Source organism: Rhinatrema bivittatum, chromosome 6 (genome assembly GCF_901001135.1).
Source record: "Rhinatrema bivittatum chromosome 6, aRhiBiv1.1, whole genome shotgun sequence".
Classification (NCBI taxonomy): Eukaryota; Metazoa; Chordata; class Amphibia; order Gymnophiona; family Rhinatrematidae; genus Rhinatrema; species Rhinatrema bivittatum.
In genome coordinates this window covers 102485119-102503380 of record NC_042620.1, presented here as the reverse complement: position 1 = coordinate 102503380, position 18262 = coordinate 102485119, and the positions used below count along the sequence as shown (strand labels likewise).

The 18262-nt window shown below is 44.3% G+C and overlaps 1 protein-coding gene across 1 annotated transcript in view; it reads right to left on the bottom strand.

Annotated features, from left to right (window-relative positions):
- XIRP2 (xin actin binding repeat containing 2) overlaps positions 1-18262 on the bottom strand; it is a 356476-nt gene that overhangs the window by 191886 nt on the left and 146328 nt on the right. The gene's annotated exons all lie outside the window — the stretch shown is intronic.

The window sequence follows — 18262 nt, the reverse complement described above, 5'->3', positions numbered from 1 at the left end:
CTTTGCCAGCAAGTACTTTGGCAACCTTACTTTATCAGTATCCCTTTCATAAGTCCAATGGCTTGTATCACATAGGGTCATCTAGATTTTTCTCAAGAAAATGTTCTTCAGGATTGCATTTAAGATAATTTTTTTCTTCATCCATTTTTATTAATAGGAAGCAGACCACATTAGTGTAACTCATTCCTTTTATTCTGACTTAAAATAAGAGTGAAATTTGGTCATGGCTCCAACTCACACAGATCTATCTCTCATCTTCAGTCTAGGTCAGTAGCTAAAAGTCAAATTTAACCAGATCTCTTCTATGTCTAAAAATAAACCATGGTAAGTTAGGATGATTCTCTCATGCATAAACACTAACAATGTGTAAGCATGAAAGATGGATTTTCCAACAAACTACATGTAACCTCTGCACCAACTTCTCCTGGCCATCCAGGATGGGCCACTGGATAGTGCTTAATTTCAATAACAATTGATTGGAGACCTTCCAATGAATACTTGTTGGACCAGGGTCTTCACATTACTGAAGTCTACCAGCACTTGAGTGGTGGTTCTGGCTAACCCATGGGAACAACCAACTTCTCCTTCCCTGGTCTTAGGTATCCACAAAACTATAGAAATTAGCTGCTTTTACTTTGAAGCCCATGGGCTCTCCAGCCTGCTGTGCCCAAGCTCTCACAAGGTTATCCTAGTCACCAAAATCAGAGTAAATTTTTCAAAACCATTTAAATTAGGAGGTTGCGGGGAAATTTCTTTCATTTTGTTTTGTTTTGAATGATTTATGCAGTGGATTTGTTTTATTCTTGTGTCATCTTTTTAAAAATCATTTTATTTAGTTTCAGTGCACGCTATTTTACAACAAAGCATACTAAAACTAAACCAGGCTGGCATTTTTAAATAGCCTTCTTGGGCTCTGTGGCACCGGGAGGTGGACCCTTGGCCTAGTGCAGGATTGGTAGGCTCCGTGGTCGGACCCAGAGAGTACCTGACACCAGGAGGCGGAGCACAGGAGACAGAGGCTAGCTGGAGCTTCACCACTAGCAACCCGGGGTTCCCTCAGGTTGAGCCCTTGGTTACCCTGGCTGCCTGGTCTTAGGTGGGCCTCGCAGGATCTCCTTGAGAGAAAGTTCAGAGGTGTGCCCACCAGGATCAAGGGCACACGGTCGATGTTCAGGCAAGAAGTTTGGGGTGCCTGAGAAGGCCAGAAGAGAGTCTCTGAATGTATGGTAAGGATCAAGGCCAGAGTTAAGGTAGCATAGTCAGCCAAAGCAGGGGTCATACCAGTGGTAGGTCCATGGATAGTCAGCCAAAGCAGGAGTCAATACCAGTGGTCAGTCCGTGGGTAGTCAGCCAAAGCAGGGGTCAGGTTACAGGCAGCAGTCAGACGTGGTCAGAGGTCAGGCAGAAGTCAGTTCCAGGCAGATCCAGACGTGGTCAGTAATCAGGCAGAGGTCGGTTCCAGGCAGTGTGCAGACGTGATCAGTAATCAGACAGAGGTCAAATCCAGGCGGCGATCAACATAGTCAAGAACAGGCAGAGGTCAGTACCGAGAAGACAGTCCGAAAGGTACTACCTGGGGAGACGAAGGAACAGGAGGACACAGGAACAGAAGAACGCTGGAACAGAAGGACGCTGGAACAGGACTGGAATGAGACTGGAACAAGGCTGGAAAGAGACTGCAACAAAGGACTGGAAACGCTGAGGCAAACTAGAAATCATAATGTGAACGACCGGATTGCCAAGGTGAGGAAGTGAAGGCAGGCACTTCCTCTAATACGGTGATCGATCAGAGCACCCTGCGGAGCTGGAATCCACCCCTGGCCCTTTAAGGGACCGGGTGGTCCACGCGCACACACCTAGAGGCAGGGCCGATGCCACGGAGGACGCCGAGCCCCGCCGTGAGGCCTTGCTGGAGGTGGAAAGTCCGGTGACTGCCGCCACGGGATGCCGAGACCTGGCTGTGCTTGCAGCTGTAGTTGGGGAGGACAACCCAGGACCCGTGGAGGAGATAGTGAGGTGAGCAGGCCCGGGCGCGGGCAGAGCGCAGATGGAATGTGCAACAGGCTCTCTCCTGCCCTCTTTGAAGGTATAAATAAATATATGGATAAAAGTGAGTTAGTTATTATAGTACAGGAGTGGCCAACTCCTGTCCTCAAGAACCACTGACAGACCAGGTAATCAGGATATCCACAATGAATATGCATGAAATAGAAATGCATATAGTGAAGGCCATTCAAGGAAATCTATCTCATGCATATTCATTGTGGATATCCTAAAAACCAGGCCTGTTTGTGGCTTTTGCAGGCTGAAGTTGGCCACCCCTGATATAATGTATTTGAATTTTTAGAAAACATTTGACAAAGTTTCTCATGAGAGACAACTCAAGAAATTGGGAGGTCATGGGATCAGAGACAGTGTCCTAATGTGGATAAAAGACAGGAAACAGAGGGTAAGTCTAAATAATCAGTTTGCCAAATGAAGAAAGTTCACTAGTGGAATGCCTTAGGGGTGTTAACTGGAATATGTGCTATGTAGCATATTCATAAATGATCTGTAGACAGGAGCATTGAGTGAGGTGACCAAATTTGCAGATGACAAAAAACTGTTGAATTGTTAAAACAACAAGGATTGGGAAAGACATAAGAAATAGAGATGTGAATCAGATGCACGATCGTTTCCGCTTTCTGTTTGGTGTAGCCACGGGAAAAGTTCTTATTCCCACGGATCGGCATTTTTTTTTTCATATAGAATCAATTTCGGTTTAGCGCGCACTAACGGGAACCCGTTAGCGCACACCCCGATCCTTCACATTTAATTATTTATAATCCCCCATCCTTCCGACCCCCCTAAAACTTACCTAAAGTCCCTGGTGGTCCAGCAGGGGTTCCAGGAGCGATCTCCCGTTCTCGGGCCGTCAGCTGCCAGTACACAAAATGGTGCCGGTGGCCCTTTGCCCTTACCATGTGACAGGAGCTATTGGTGCCATTGGCTGGCCCCTATCACATGGTAGGAGGAATGGATAGCCCGCACCATTTTTTAAGATGTCGCCAGCCGTCCATTGCTCCTACCATGTGACAGGGAACGGCCAATGACACCAATAGCCCCTCTCACATGGTAAGGGCAAAGGGCGATTGGCACCATTTTGATTTGTGGCAGCCGACGGCCCGAGAGGGGGACATCACTCCCGGGACCCCCGCTGGACCACCAGGGACTTTAGGTAAGTTTTTTGGGGGGGTCGGGAGGGTGGGGGATTGTAAATAATTAGATCTGAAGGTTTGTATGGGTTTGGGGTTGTTTTTTTTCTGTGTGCCCTCCCCTCCCCCCAAATGATAAGAAAACCACATGAAATTTCGTGGGGTTTTGCTATCATTTTAGGAAATATCGTACGATATTTCCTTTCATCATAAAAACGATGCACATCCCTAATAAGAAATGCCATACTGGATCAGACCAAGGGTCCATCAAGCCCAGTATCCTGTTTCCAACAGTGGCCAATCCATGTCATATGTAGCTGGCAAATACTCAAATATTAAGATAGATGACAATCTACTATTTCTTATTAATTATCATAATAGCAGGTTATTGATTTAACCTCTAGGAACTTATCCAAACCCAGTAACACTAACTGCTGAAACCTCATCCCCTGGCAATGAATTCTAGAGTTTAAATATACGCTGAGTGAAAAAGAATTTTCTTCAATTTGTTTTAAATAAGCTACTTGCTAACTTCATGGAGTGCCCAATGGTTCTTCTATTATCTGAGAGAGTAAATAACTGATTTACATTAACTTGTTCAAGTCTGTTCATGATTTTGTAGACTTCAGTCATATCCCCATTCAGTCGTCTCTTCTCCAAACTGAACAGCCCGAACGTCTTTAGCCTTTCCTCACAGGGCAGCCATTTCATGCCCCATATCATTTTGGTCGCCCTTCTCTGCACTTTCCAGCCATTTCATGCCCCATATCATTTTGGTCGCCCTTCTCTGCACTTTCACCAGTGTAGCTGTATCCTTTTTGAGATGTGGTGACCAGAATTGCACACAGTATTCAAGGTGCAGTCTCACCATGGAGCGATACAGAGGCATTATGACATCCTCCGTTTTATTTTCCATTCCCTTCCTAATAATTCCTAACATTCTGTTTGCTTTTTTGATGCCATAGCACACAGGGCCGACAATTTCAATGTATTATCCACTATGACACCTAGATCTCTTTCCTGGGTGGTAACTCCTAAGTTAGAACCTAACATTGTGTAACTACAGCAAGGGTTATTTTTCCCTATATGCATCACTTTGCACTTGTCCACCTTAAACTTCATCTGCCAGTTGGAAGCCCAATCTTCCAGTCTCACAAGGTCCTCCTGCAATTCATCACAATCTGCTTGAGATTTAACTATTCTGCATAATTTTGTTTCATCCACAAATTTGATCACCTCATTCATCGTACCCCTTTCCAGATCATTTATAAATATATTAAAAAGCACCGGTCCAAGTACTGATCCCTGAGGCACTCCACTGTTTACCTTTTTCCATTGTGAAAACTGACCATTTAATTCTGTTGCCTGTATTTTAATCAACTTGCAGTCCACAAAAGGATATCGCCTCCTATCCCATGACTATTATTTTTCTAAGAAGCCTCTCATGCAGGACTTTGTCAAATGCCTTCTGGAAATCATTATATACCCCATCTACTGGTTCACTTTTGTCCACATGTTTATTCACCCCTTCAAAAAAATGTAGGATTTGTGAGGCAATACTTCCCTTGAGTAAAACCAAGTTGGCTGTGTCCCATTAAACCATGTCTATGTAAATGTTTTGTGATTTTATGCTTCATAACATTTTCTAAGATTTTTCCCAGCACAGGCTCACCAGTCTATAGTTTCCCAGATCACCCCTGGATCCCTTTTTAAATATAGGGGTTACATTGGCCATCTTCCAATCTTCAAGCACAATCGATGATTTTAATGATAGGTTACACATTTTTATTAATAGTTCTAAAATTTCATTTTTTAGTTCTTTCACAACCCTGGGGTGTATACCATCCAGTCCAGGAGATTTACTACTCTTCAATTTGTCAATGAGGCCTACCACATCTTCCAGGTTCACCGTGATTTGTTTCAGTTGATCAGAATCATCACCCATGAAAACGTTCTCCGGAATGGGTATCTCCCAAATATCCTCTTCAGTAAACACTGAAGCAAAGAAATTGTTTAATCTTTCCGCGATGGTCTTATCTTCTCTAAGTGCCCCTTTAACCACTCAATCATCCAACAGTCCAACTGATTGCCTTGCAGGCTTTCTGCTTTGGATATATTTTTTAAAGTTTTTATTGTGAGGGCAACCAAAATGATAAAGGGGATGGAACAGCTCCCCTATGAGGAAAGGCTGAAGAGGTTAGGGATGTTCAGCTTGGAGAAGAGACGGCTGAGGGGGGATATGATAGAGGTCTTTAAGAACATGAGAGGTCTTGGACGAGTAGATGTGACTCAGTTATTTACACTTTCGAATAATAGATGGACTAGGGGGCATTCCATGAAGTTAGCAAGTAGCACATTTAAGACTAATCGGAGAAATTTCTTTTTCACTCAACGCACAATAAAGGTCTGGAATTTGTTGCCAAGGATGTGGTTAGTGCAGTTAGTGTAGCTGGGTTCAAAAAGGTTTGGATAAGTTCTTGGAGGAGAAGTCCGTTAATGGCTATTAATCAAGTTTACTTAGGGAATAGCCACGGCTATTAATTGCATCAGTAGCATGGGATCTTCTTAGTGTTTGGGTAATTGCCAGGTTCTTGTGGCCTGGTTTGGCCTCTGTTGGAAACAGGATGCTGGGCTTGATGGACACTTGGTGTGACCCAGCATGGCAATTTCTTATGTTCTTATGCCTGTATAGCCAACTTCTTTTCAAATTTTCTCTTAGCCTGTCTTATCAATGTCTTACATTTAACTTGCCAATACTTATGCTTTATCCTGTTTTCTTCTGAAGGATCCTTCTTCCAATTTTTGAATGAAGATCATTTGGCTAAAATAACCTCTTTTACCTCACCTTTTAACCATGCCAGTAATTGTTTTGCCTTCCTTCCAACTTTCTTAATGTATGGAATACATCTGGTCTGTGCTTCTAGGATGGTATTTTTTAACAATGTCCACACCTGTTGCACACTTTTTACCTTTGTAGCTACATCTTTCAGTTTTTTTTCTATTTTTCTCATTTTATCAAAGTTTCCCTTTTGAAAGTTTAGCGCTAAAGCCATGGATTTACAGAAATTATTTTATTTCTGCAAATAAACAAAATAAACATTAAACAAAATGATACCCTAGGAGGAAAGAAAACCAAAGAAACAAATTGTTTTTCTCTACACTTCCCCAGTGACTCGTAATACAAAACCCCTTCCAGTCATGAAGACTTCCCCAGTGACTCGTAATACAAAACCCCTTCCAGTCATGAAGAACAATAAACTGGGCATCAAATTGGAAAGCAATTTAATGTGGACAAGTGAAAGTAATGCATGTAGGGAAAAATAATCACAACTATAGATACATGATCCTGGGTTTTGTATTACGAGTCACTGGGGAAGTGTAGAGAAAAACAATTTGTTTCTTTGTTTTTTTTTTCCCCCTAGGGTATCATTTTGTTTAATGTTTATTTTGTTTATTTATTTGCAGAAATAAAATAATCATTAAAATCCTCTCCCCGAAAAAAGAAAACTGGTCCACCTGTACTACATCTCTCTCACACCGAATAAGGGGGGAGAGAGAGAGAGAGAGATTTTTTTAAAGGGCCAGTCTGATACTCTATATATCTCCCACTGTATGAGGGGCACTTTCTACTCAGGTGGGTTTTTTGGGGGGGGGGGGGGACTGTTACATTGGTCTGCCTAGGGCACAAGGGTCTGTAGACCCTTGTAACACTGCCCTCTCCCAAAACACACCCTGAGTTGAAAATGTCCCTCTTTCAGTGGGATATCTCTCTCTCTCTCTCTCTCTCTCCCCCTCCCCCCCAACCCCAACCAGTCACTCCTGAGTAAAGGCTTCAACACATACACACAGTAGGGATATTTTAAATCATACATGTGTACTTGCACACACAATATAAAACTGAGCATGTTTATGGGGGCACACACATATTTTGAAATTTATTTGTATGGTTTTTAAACATAATTGATTTCGTATTGCCGGATTTCAAGACAGACACTTTCTCACTGTTTCTAAATTGGCATAACAGTCATTGAAAATTATGCAGAGATTTTCAAATTCATAAATATTACTGCTAACTAATCCCAGATTACCAGGGACCAAGCCTCAGGGCTGGAGGAACCACTAGGCGACCTAGGCCTGTGCCTAGGGCGCCGAGACTTAGGGGGCACCACAGCAGGCGGCAGAATTTTGAAAGGGCAAAAAGTGCCCTTTCAAAATTCTGCCAGCCCCCGACTTGCCCTGCCTCCCCCCCCCCCCCCCGTGCCACCCTCCCAACACCCCCCTGGTGGTCCAGCAGACGGCCTGGGAGCGTTCTGCCACTCCCGGGGCCTTGGCTGCCACTAACCAAAATGGCATCCGTGACCTTTAGCCCCTACCATGTGACAGGGGCCAACCAATGGAACTGATTGCCCCTGTCACATGGTAGGGGCTGAAGGCCACCGGCACCAGGGGTGGATTGGCCTGTTGGGGGATTGGGCTTCCCCTGGTGGGCCGGTCTAGCTGATCACGTGGCCGAAGTCTCCGGCTGTGCCAATCTTCTTTCTGTGTGTGTGTGTGTTTCTGTGTGAGTGTATATGAGGTGTATGTGATGTGAGAAAGGAATGGAGCTTCTGTGTGGGTATGTGTGTATGTGAGAAAGGAATGGAGCTTCTGTGTGGGTGTATGTAGTGTGTTTGTGAGAAAGGAACATGACAGTTTAAAAAAATGAAATGTGATAATACATATACCTCAACTTTTGTGCTGGTAGCGCAACTTTTGAAAAGTTGGATGAAAGATGAAATTACTGAATTTTAAGCATCTCTCTTCTGGAAAATAAAATTTAATTTAAAGTGGGTAGAGACAAATACTAAAGCAAAAAAAAATTAAATTATTTAAAATGTGTTATGGTTAAGTGTGTTTTGGTGGATCCTTGGGTGCTGTGGGGGATGATCACGCCCATGGGGAGGAGCCCCGTGAGGAGCCACAGCACTGGGCTAGACTCGTAATGTACAAAACACAGTTAGTTCTTTTATTGAACAGCTTGAAGAGAGCCACCAGAGGTGGCAGTAGTGAGGCAGTCTAGTAGTTGCAGTCTCAGGCAGTCTCGGCAGTCTCGGCAGAGGGAGCCCTTCTCTCATTGATGAAAGGAGGTTCCGCAACAGGTTTCCCAGCGAGGAGATACTGTGGATGAGATAGACTGAGAGTTAGAGTACTCACTGGTATTCGATTCCACCAGGTATGTTCAAGAAGGTACAGGCACTGAGGCAGGGAGAGCAGGCACTCGAGGAGCAAGGACCTGTTCCCTGTAAGGCACCTGAAATAAAGCAGAGGGCCCCCGAGGAGCGGGTACCCAGGTTAGCAGTTACCCCGAAGGGTAGAGAGAGAGCTTCCAGCAGCGGCACAGAAGCGGCAGAGTAGCGTAGACAAGAACGAATGTGAGTCCTTGCTAACTCAATGAGCTAGCAAACTAGTGAAGATAATATACCCGGATGGCGTGATGTCAGCATGAGGGAGCGCCTCGAGGTTCGCGCCAAGGGTGGTACAAAGACATGGGTTGCACACGCGCGCACGCACCCTAGTAGGTATCTGGGAGGAGCAATGGCTGGAGGCTGCACCATAGCCATTCCGGGGATGCCAGAGAGGTCGGCTTGTAGACGATGCGGTAGCTATCTTTCCTAGGAAAGCGGGAGGAGTTGTGAATAAGGTGAGACAAATGAGGCAAAGCCGTCTAGCACCGACGGACGCAACAGTACCCCCCTTCAAAGGGTGTCCACGGTGTTTCCTACCAGGTCTTGGTTTTTGAGGATGCAATTTATGGACGTCCTGTAGCATCTCTTTATCTAGGATATTAGTCATTGGTGTCCAAGAGTTTTCTTCAGTTCCATACCCTTCCCATGACAGGAGGTATTCCCATACTCTGCCTTGTTTTCTCACATCAAGAACTGCATCTACTTTGTATTCAATGTCTTCTTCTGCATCTATAGGTGTTGCTTCAGGTATCTTGTTGGAGAACTCACTAAGGATCAATGGCTTCAATAGTGAGATGTGGAATGCATTGTGGATCTTTAATGTAGATGGTAGCTTCAGACTGTAGGTGAGATTGCCCAGTCGTCGGAGAATGGAAAATGGTCCAACGAAGCAAGGAGCGAAATGAGCTGAAGGAAGTTTAAGTGCTTCGTGGAAAGCCAGACTTTATCACCAGGCTTGAATTCTGGAGCCTTGCAGTGATGAACATCATATCCTTTCTTTGCTCAAAGTCCTGCTTTAATAAGCATCTCTTCTGTCTGAGTCCAAAGTTGATGGATATCTTTGGCAGTAGATTGAGCTGCTGAGGATGACACAGATAACGGAAGTGGCAGTGGTGGCAGTGGTAGTCGTCTGTAGACCATTTTGAATGGTGATGATCCAGTGGCTGTTGCTGGATGAGAATTAATGGCAAATTCTGCCCAGGACAACAGTTTACTCCAATCATTCTGGCGAGTGTTCACATAGGCACGAATGAAATGCTTGAGTGTCCTGTTCATCCTCTCTGTTTGCCCATTGGATTGTGGATGGTATGCAGAGGTGAAGTCGAGAGAAATATCGAACTTCTTACATAGTGCTTTCCAGAAGTTAGCTGTGAATTGGGCTCCTCGATCGGAGACTATGTGCTTAGGCATGCCATGCAGGCGGAAGATGTGCGTAATGAATAGTTTGGCGAGCTCCATGGCGGTGGGTAAGACTGGGAGAGCCACAAAATGAGCCATCTTCGAGAACCAATCTACGGTTACCCAAATAGTGTTGTTTCCTCCTGAAGATGGTAAGTCTACCACGAAGTCTGTGGCAATATGTGTCCATGGTTCTTCTGGCACTGGCAAGGGTTGGAGAGGACCCCATGGATGACCCAGCGGTGTCTTCTGTTTAGCGCATTTTGTGCAGGAAGCGACGTAGGAGAATGTGTCTTCCTTCATGGTGGGCCACCAATAAAAGGTTTGAAGCTTAGACAGGGTTCTACGTTGACCAGGGTGTCCTGAAAGTTTAGAGTTGTGGGCCCAAGCCAGTAACTTCTTTCTGAGGTTCTTGGGTATGATGATTTTTTCTGCAGGTTCTGAGTGAGTAGCTGCCAAAATAACCCTCTCTGGGTCAATGATGTGTTGTGGTGCTTCTGGAATGTCCTTGGAGAGAAATGAGTGAGATAGAGTGTCAGCTCTGATATTCTTATCTCCAGGGCGGTACTTGAGCACAAAGTTGAATCTGTTGAAAAACAGAGACCATCTTGCTTGTCTATGATTCAAGCGCTGTGCATGGCGGAGGTTCTCCAGATTCTTATGGTCTGTGAAGACCGTTACTTGATGTTGTGCTCCTTCAAGCCAAGGGTGCCATTCGTTGAATGCCAACTTTATAGCCAGAAGCTCTTTATCTCCTATTCCATAATTTTTCTCTGCAGGACAGAAGCGACAGGAGAAGAATGAGCATGGTTGTGGAACCTTTGAATCACCAGCCTGGGGCTCAATATGGCCCCTACACCAACGTCTGAGGCATCGACCTCCACAATGAAAGGCTTGGTGGGGTCTGGGTGTCGAAGACACGGCTTGCTTGAAAAGGCATCTTTTATTTTCTGGAATGCAGCTATAGCCTCTGGAAACCAATTAGCGACATTGGCACCTTTCTTTGTCATAGCTGAAAGTGGCACTGTAAGTGAAGAGTAGTTCTTGATGAAGGTCCTGTAATAGTTGGTGAAACCTAAGAAGCGTCTGAGAGCCTTTAACCCGGTGGGTTGCGCCCATTTTTTAATACTCTCCAGCTTCTGTGGATCCATTTGAAAGCCTTGTTGGAAATGATGTAGCCTAAGAAAGGCACTGATACCTTGTGAAATTCACATTTGGATAGCTTGGCGTAGAGATGGTTCTCACTGAGCCTCTGCAGTACTCTCTTAGCATCCTCCAGATGAGTGGTCATGTCTTGAGAGAATATCAAGATGTCATCCAAATAAATAACGACACACTTATAGAGGAGATCTCGGACAATGTCGTTCATTAAATTTTGAAAGACAGCCGGGGCATTGCACAGGCCAAAGGGCATCACTAGATATTCAAAGTGACCATCCCGAGTGTTGAAGGCCGTCTTCCACTCATCGCCAGCTCGAATGAGAAGTAAGTTATAGGCTCCTTTCAGATCCAGCTTGGAGAAGATTTTTGCTCCTTGTAGACTGTCAAATAGCTCTGAAATCAGAAGTAGAGGATAACAATCCTTTATTGTTATTTCATTGAGGCCCCTGTAATCTATACATCGACATAATGTTCCCACAAAGAACAAGCCTGCGCCAGTAGGGGACTTGGATGGTCCTTTGAAGCCTTTTTGGAGGTTTTCCTGAATATATTCGTACATGACTTTATTCTATGCCATGGATAGGGGGTACACTCTACCCTTGGGTGGCTCCGTATTAGGCTTCAGATTAATAGCGCAGTCATAAGGTCTGTAAGGCGGTATTATATCTGCGGCTTCTTTTGAAAAGACATCTTGGAAACACGCATATTGAGGCGGCAACCCGGGCATTACTGGAGTGGTAGGCATGCAGGGTAATGGTGCTACCTCCATCAGGCATTTATCATGGCCTTCTGGAGCCCCATCTTGACAATTCCAGTGTAGCCCAATTGAATTGAGGCATATGCTGCTGCAGTCATAATAATCCCAGAACTATAGGGTGCATGGCTTTCTCTAAAACAAAGAAGGAGATGGTCTCGGAATGGAGGGCACCGGTCTGTAGACATACTGGTTTGGTGAGCAGGGTTACTTCACCCGGTAAGGGCTCCCCATGAATGGATGACAGAAGTAGTGGAGACTTCATAGTGGAGGTGGGGATCCATAGGTGCTCCACTAATTGTTGTAGAATACAATTTCCTCCTGCCCTGGAGTCCACTAGGGCAAGAGTCTGGTACTCTAAAGGTCCACAGATCAAGGATACAGTAAGAGAGAGCAGAGGAGAAGGAGTGGTGAGACCTAAGAAGAGTCCTCCTGCAGGACTTAGGTCTGCCAGTTTCCCGGACATATACGGCAAGTTTGGACAGCATGGCCAGCTTGTCCACAGTACATACACAGCCACAATTTCTTCTGTGTTCTTCTCTCTTTTTATATCAGATGGCTGTGGCCTAATTGCATAGGTTCTTCTTTGCCGGCTACTGGGACCGAAGGAACAGGCCTGGGTGTGGATTTAACTGGACCTTCACCCTGAAAGGGTTTTCTGGGAGTCTTGGTCTCTTGAACCTTGTTGCGAAGTTGGCGATCAATCCTTGTTGCCAATTTCACTAGTTCAGCCAAGGTCTCAGGCATCTCACAAGCGGCAAGCTCGTCTTTCAGATGAGAGTTCATTCCTTCAAAGAAGAGGGTCTTCAGGATCTCAGATCCCAGGATAATTCAGACGGACGGCGTGATGTCAGCATGAGGGAATGCCCTCGAGGTTCGCGCCCTCAAGGTTCGCGCATCCTAGTAAGTTCACGTCCTCGAGGTTCGCGCGCCCTAGTAAGTACCTGGGAGGAGCAATGGCGGGAGGCTGCACCATAGCTGTTCCATGGACACCGGAGAGGTCGGCTTGTAGATGCTGCGGTAGCCATCTTTCCTTGGTAAGCGGAAGGAGCCGTGAATAAGGAGAGGCAAACGGGGCGAAGCCGTCTACCACCGACGGATGCAACAAAATGTTCATCTCAGCAAAATCACAAATTTAAGATACTGATGCCAAGTGGGGTTTGGGTTTTTTTTTTTTTTTTGAAGCATAATTTAGGCATGAAGACTAGAATAGTTCCAATCTGAAACAGTTTTGCTTTTTTTTTTTTTAAGCCTTTAGAAAATGTATATTTTTAAATGACTAAGTCTGGAATCTTCCCATTTAAAAGGGAAGCTGTCTAAGGATGTCTTTCTGTTCCATATCTCCCACATGAATAATGATACGACTGATAGTTTGAAGAAAGATACTTGCTTTATTGCCTGAAAGCGTAAAACAAGCAAAGCTGTACGGTGTGGGTGGCTGTCCTTTAGGAGGACAGAACCTGAAGGAAGGGTGTAATTTCGCCTTCTAATAGGAATGTGGTTTTCTTATTTAAGGGTTGGGAGCATCACTTTCACATTTAGTAAAAGTGAAAAATCATGCAAGTCTGAAAGCAAGGTGCTTCTTTGAGAGTGTAATGTGTATGTGAGACAGGGAGGGTGCTTTGTGTATGTGAGACAGGGAGGGTGCTTCTGTATGTGTGTAGTGCATATGTGAGACAGGGAGCGTGCTTCTGTATGTGTGTGGTGTATATCTGAGTCAGGGAGGGTGCTTGTGTGTGTCAATGTGTGTGTGCGAGAGAGATGGAGCATGTTTTTGGCTGGCTTGTGGCTGTGAGAGAGGGCATGTGTGTGATTGAGCCTGTTTGTAAGTGAGATAGAACATGTGTGTGATTGAGAGCTTGTGTGTAAGTGAAATAGAGAGAGCATGTGTGTGACTGAAAGCCTGTGTGTAAGTAAGAGAGAGCGAGAGCAATGTGTGATTGAGAGAGACTGGCCAGACAGGTGACGTGTATATATGTGAGAAAGACTGATCAGGGAGTATGTGTGTGCTTGTGTGTGTGAGGTATATGTGTGCTTGTATGTGTGAGGGAGAGAGAGAGAGAGAGAGAGACTGGTTGGGGAGATGATTGGTGTGTGAGAGACAGAAACTGGTCCTGAGGATGTGACTGGTGTGTGTGTGTGTGTGTGTGTGTGTGTGTGTGTGTGAGAGAGAAGAGACTGGTTGTGGTCACTAAGGAAGAGGAGTGTGAGGACTGCTTCAGCAGCTACTGCTGCTTCTGGTATGGCCTTCAAGGGAAAGGAGTAGGAGAACTGCTGGAGAGGTAAGTAAAGGTGGCTTTTTAAGTTCATTTTTCTTGATTGACTACCATTTTAATTATTGGGTAGTATGTGATGAGTCTGCTGTTTGAAATATTTTATTGGTGTTTGGTAAAGCTTTCAAAATTTGCATGAGTCTTTAATTATTGGATATTCTGTTCATCAGCTGTTTTGAAATTATTTTATTTGTATGATTTTATAATTATGATTAATGATTTATATATACTGATTTTATTGATTTGTTTCACGAGGAATGGTGAAATTTTAGTTTTTCCATTGTTACACTGTATAGAGTCTGGCGTGATGCGTTTTACAGTTCAGTTTTTGTCTGCACATTTCTATTTATACTTTATGTGACTTTATTCTGTATTTGGTGAGGGTTTGTGTTCTGCATGCAAAGACTGAGATGAAGCATTCTTTTAGCATGTGGTTTCTCTGTAGGGATCTGTAGTAGCTTGGCCTGTTCTGTTTTCCTGATAGGAGGTGTATTGATATTTTAGATTCTGGTGTAATATTTGTGGTATTCTTTTTCATAGGTGGGGTTGTTATTTCTTGAGTTTTGGCAAATAGTACTGTGTTGATACGGGAGGACCATGCCGAAATATATCACGATAGGTATGATGCCATATGAATTCCAAGATGCAAAGTTTTCTTGTTGGCATCACAACAGTGCATGAAATTATCACAATAACTTGTATATTAGTTTTACCTCAGAATGTCATTTTTCATTCAAAATATGTTATAAATGCATAATTTAAAATTGTGTATGGGGAGGGGGCGCCAGACTGTAAGGTTTGCCTAAGGTGCCTAATACCTTTGCACCAGCCCTGCCAAGCCTATTAACGTTTTCACATAATTAGGAGTTAAGGAATGCAGTGCCTCTTTCTCTTTTGGCAAATAGCCTTTGTTATGGGCAGGAATGGTCTCAATACCTGGATGAAGGGATCCTTGATTAGTGTCTATCTTTAAAAACAGGCAGGGATGCAGGCTGGTCACAGGGGCAGGAGCTAAGGTATTAGAGATGTGATTTGGCCATCCATTGCTCCTACCATGTGACAGGGGCCGACCAATGGCACCGATAGCCCCTGTTACATGGTAAGGGCAAAGGGCCATTGGTGCCATTTTGATTAGTGGCAGCTGACGGCCCAAGAGGGGGAGATCACTCCCAGGACCCCGCTGGACCACCAGGGACTTTCGGTAAGTCTTGGGGGGGGGGGGGGTTTGGGCAAGTTTTCAGGGGTCAGGAGGGTGGGGGTTGCAATTAATTAAATTTGAAGGGTTGGGGTGGGCAGTCTCCCCCCCCCCCCCCCCGAAATACGATAAGAAAACCACACGAAATTTCATGGGTTTTCTTGTTTCGTCGCCCCCCCCAAAACACAATCAAATAGAGAATATCATCTCTATTTCCTATTTTGTTGCAAACAAATGCACATCCCTATAAGGTATAGCCATCTCTTGATGATGGCAGGCTGCAGTTGTTCTCCTTTATTCCTGAATTTTACTTACTTTATAGTAAGGGAACAGAAATAGTGCATGTATATAGATGAGGGTCAAGCACAGCTTTTGATTAGAGTATTCTCTTTTTTTTGCCTAGATGACCACATTGTCTTAGGAACACGTAAAGTAAAGGTTAAAGTTCTTTGTTTCAGGCAAGGCCAGATGTATTGTTATAAACTTTATTTGACCTTGTTTTTCTGTAGTGGAAAGTTCAAGGTCTTTCCTATTCATTTATCTTAGTTTGATTCAGAGAAAATGACTCATGGTCTAATTCAGATTTGTGTCATCTTACGTCTAGTATTCCCAGGATTGTAGGGCCTGTGAAGGAGTGGAGTAGGCTGGGCAGGTTAGAGGTCTTTTCTTTAGAGCCAGATGCTGATGGGATCTTAGAAAACAAGGTTTATTATTTTAGCAGTAGGATTAGGATAGCACTGTATGATAAACAAACAGGCATTCTGGATCTGCTTATCTGTGATATATGCAAAACAAGAATGAATGCTTTCACCATGTGTCTCAGTAAAGTTATCCAGTCACTTTCTCTCAGTGTAGGAACTCACACCAGCCTGTAGGTGTTTTGCACTGTCTTGGCAGCTTATTTGTTTTGATTTTAACTTTACTAAAATGTTGGCAATTGTGTCACTATTTAGCATGCAAAACTAGAGGTTTCTGTATGAACACTAAGGGAAGCATTGGAAAAAAATGCTGAACACCTCACCAAAGTGCCCAAATTTTGAACACCTATGTTTAAGAATTTTTTTAGCCAGAACTGTAGGCTCCTACATTTGGGTAAAACTGCTTTTAAATCTAAGCATGCAAAATATGGCAACCTAGATTTAGGATAATAAATGCAGGCTGCTGCTGATTAACTTAACCACTTTATCAGTGCTAACTAGGGATGTGAATCGTTTTTTGACGATTTAAAATATCGTCCGATATTTTTTAAATTGTCATTAATCATTAAAGAGTGCGATACAATAGAAATTCCACCGATTTATCATGAAAAAATCGTTAATCAGGTTAGTGCACACTAACGGGAGTTAGACACAACCTAAAAACCCACCCCGACCCTTTAAAACCGCTCCCTTAGCCTCCACCACCCTCACGACCCCCCCAAAAATATTTTAAAATTACCTGGTGGTCCAGTGGGGGTCCCGGGAGCGTTCTCTCGAGCTCGGGCTGTCGGCCGATAAACAAAAAACCCACCCCAACCCTTTAAAACCGCTCCCTTAACCTCCACCACCCTCCTGACCCCCCCCCCCAAAAACGTTTTAAAATTACCTGGCGGTCCAGTGGGCCCCGGGAGCGATCTCCTGCTCTCGGGCCGTCGGCTGCCACTAATAAAAATGGTGCTAATGGCCCTTTGCCCTTACCATGTGACAGGGTAACTGTGCCATTGGCCGGCCCCTGTCACATGGTAGAAGCACTAGACGGCCGGTGCCATTTTTAAAGATGGCGCTGGCCGTCCACTGGATGGCCCGCAGCTGTCCACTGGATGGCCCATGCCATTTTTAAAGATGGCACTGGCTGTCCAGTGCTCCTACCATGTGGCAGGGGCCGGCCAATGGCGTTTGACAAAGGCATTTGACAAAGGCATTTGACAAAGTCCCCCATGAGAGGCTTCTACGAAAACTAAAAAGTCATGGGATAGGAGGCGATGTCCTTTTGTGGATTACAAACTGGTTAAAAGACAGGAAACAGAGAGTAGGATTAAATGGTCAATATTCTCAGTGGAAAAGGGTAAACAGTGGAGTACCTCAGGGATCTGTATTGGGACCGGTGCTTTTCAATATATATATAAATGATCTGGAAAGGAAGGTTATCAAATTTGCGGATGATACAAAATTATTCAGAGTAGTTAAATCACAGGCAGACTGTGATACATTACAGGAGGACCTTGCAAGACTGGAAGATTGGGCATCCAAATGGCAGATGAAATTTAATGTGGACAAGTGCAAGGTGTTGCACATAGGGAAAAATAACCCTTGCTGTAGTTACACGATGTTAGGTTCCATATTAGGAGCTACCACCCAGGAAAAAGATCTAGGCATCATAGTGGATAATACTTTAAAATTGTCGGCTCAGTGTGCTGCAGCAGTCAAAAAAGCAAATAGAATGTTAGGAATTATTAGGAAGGGAATGGTTAATAGAACGGAAAATGTCATAATGCCTCTGTATCGCTCCATGGTGAGACCGCACCTTGAATACTGTGTACAATTCTGGTCACCACATCTCAAAAAAGATATAGTTGCGATGGAGAAGGTACAGAGAAGGGCAACCAAAATGATAAAGGGGATGAAACAGCTCCCCTATGAGGAAAGGCTGAAGAGGTTAGGGCTGTTCAGCTTGGAGAAGAGACGGCTGAGGGGGGATATGATAGAGGTCTTTAAGATCATGAGAGGTCTTGAACGAGTAGATGTGACTCGGTTATTTACACTTTCGAATAATAGAAGGACTAGGGGGCATTCCATGAAGTTAGCAAGTAACACATTTAAGACTAATCGGAGAAAATTCTTTTTCACTCAACGCACAATAAAGCTCTGGAATTTGTGGCCAGAGGATGTGGTTAGTGCAGTTAGTGTAGCTGGGTTCAAAAAAGGTTTGGAGAAGTTCTTGGAGGAGAAGTCCATTAATGGCTATTAATCAATTATACTTAGGGAATAGCCACTGCTATTAATTGCATCAGTGGCATGGGTTCTTCTTAGTGTTTGGGTAATTGCCAGGTTCTTGTGGCCTGGTTTTTGGCCTCTGTTGGAAAC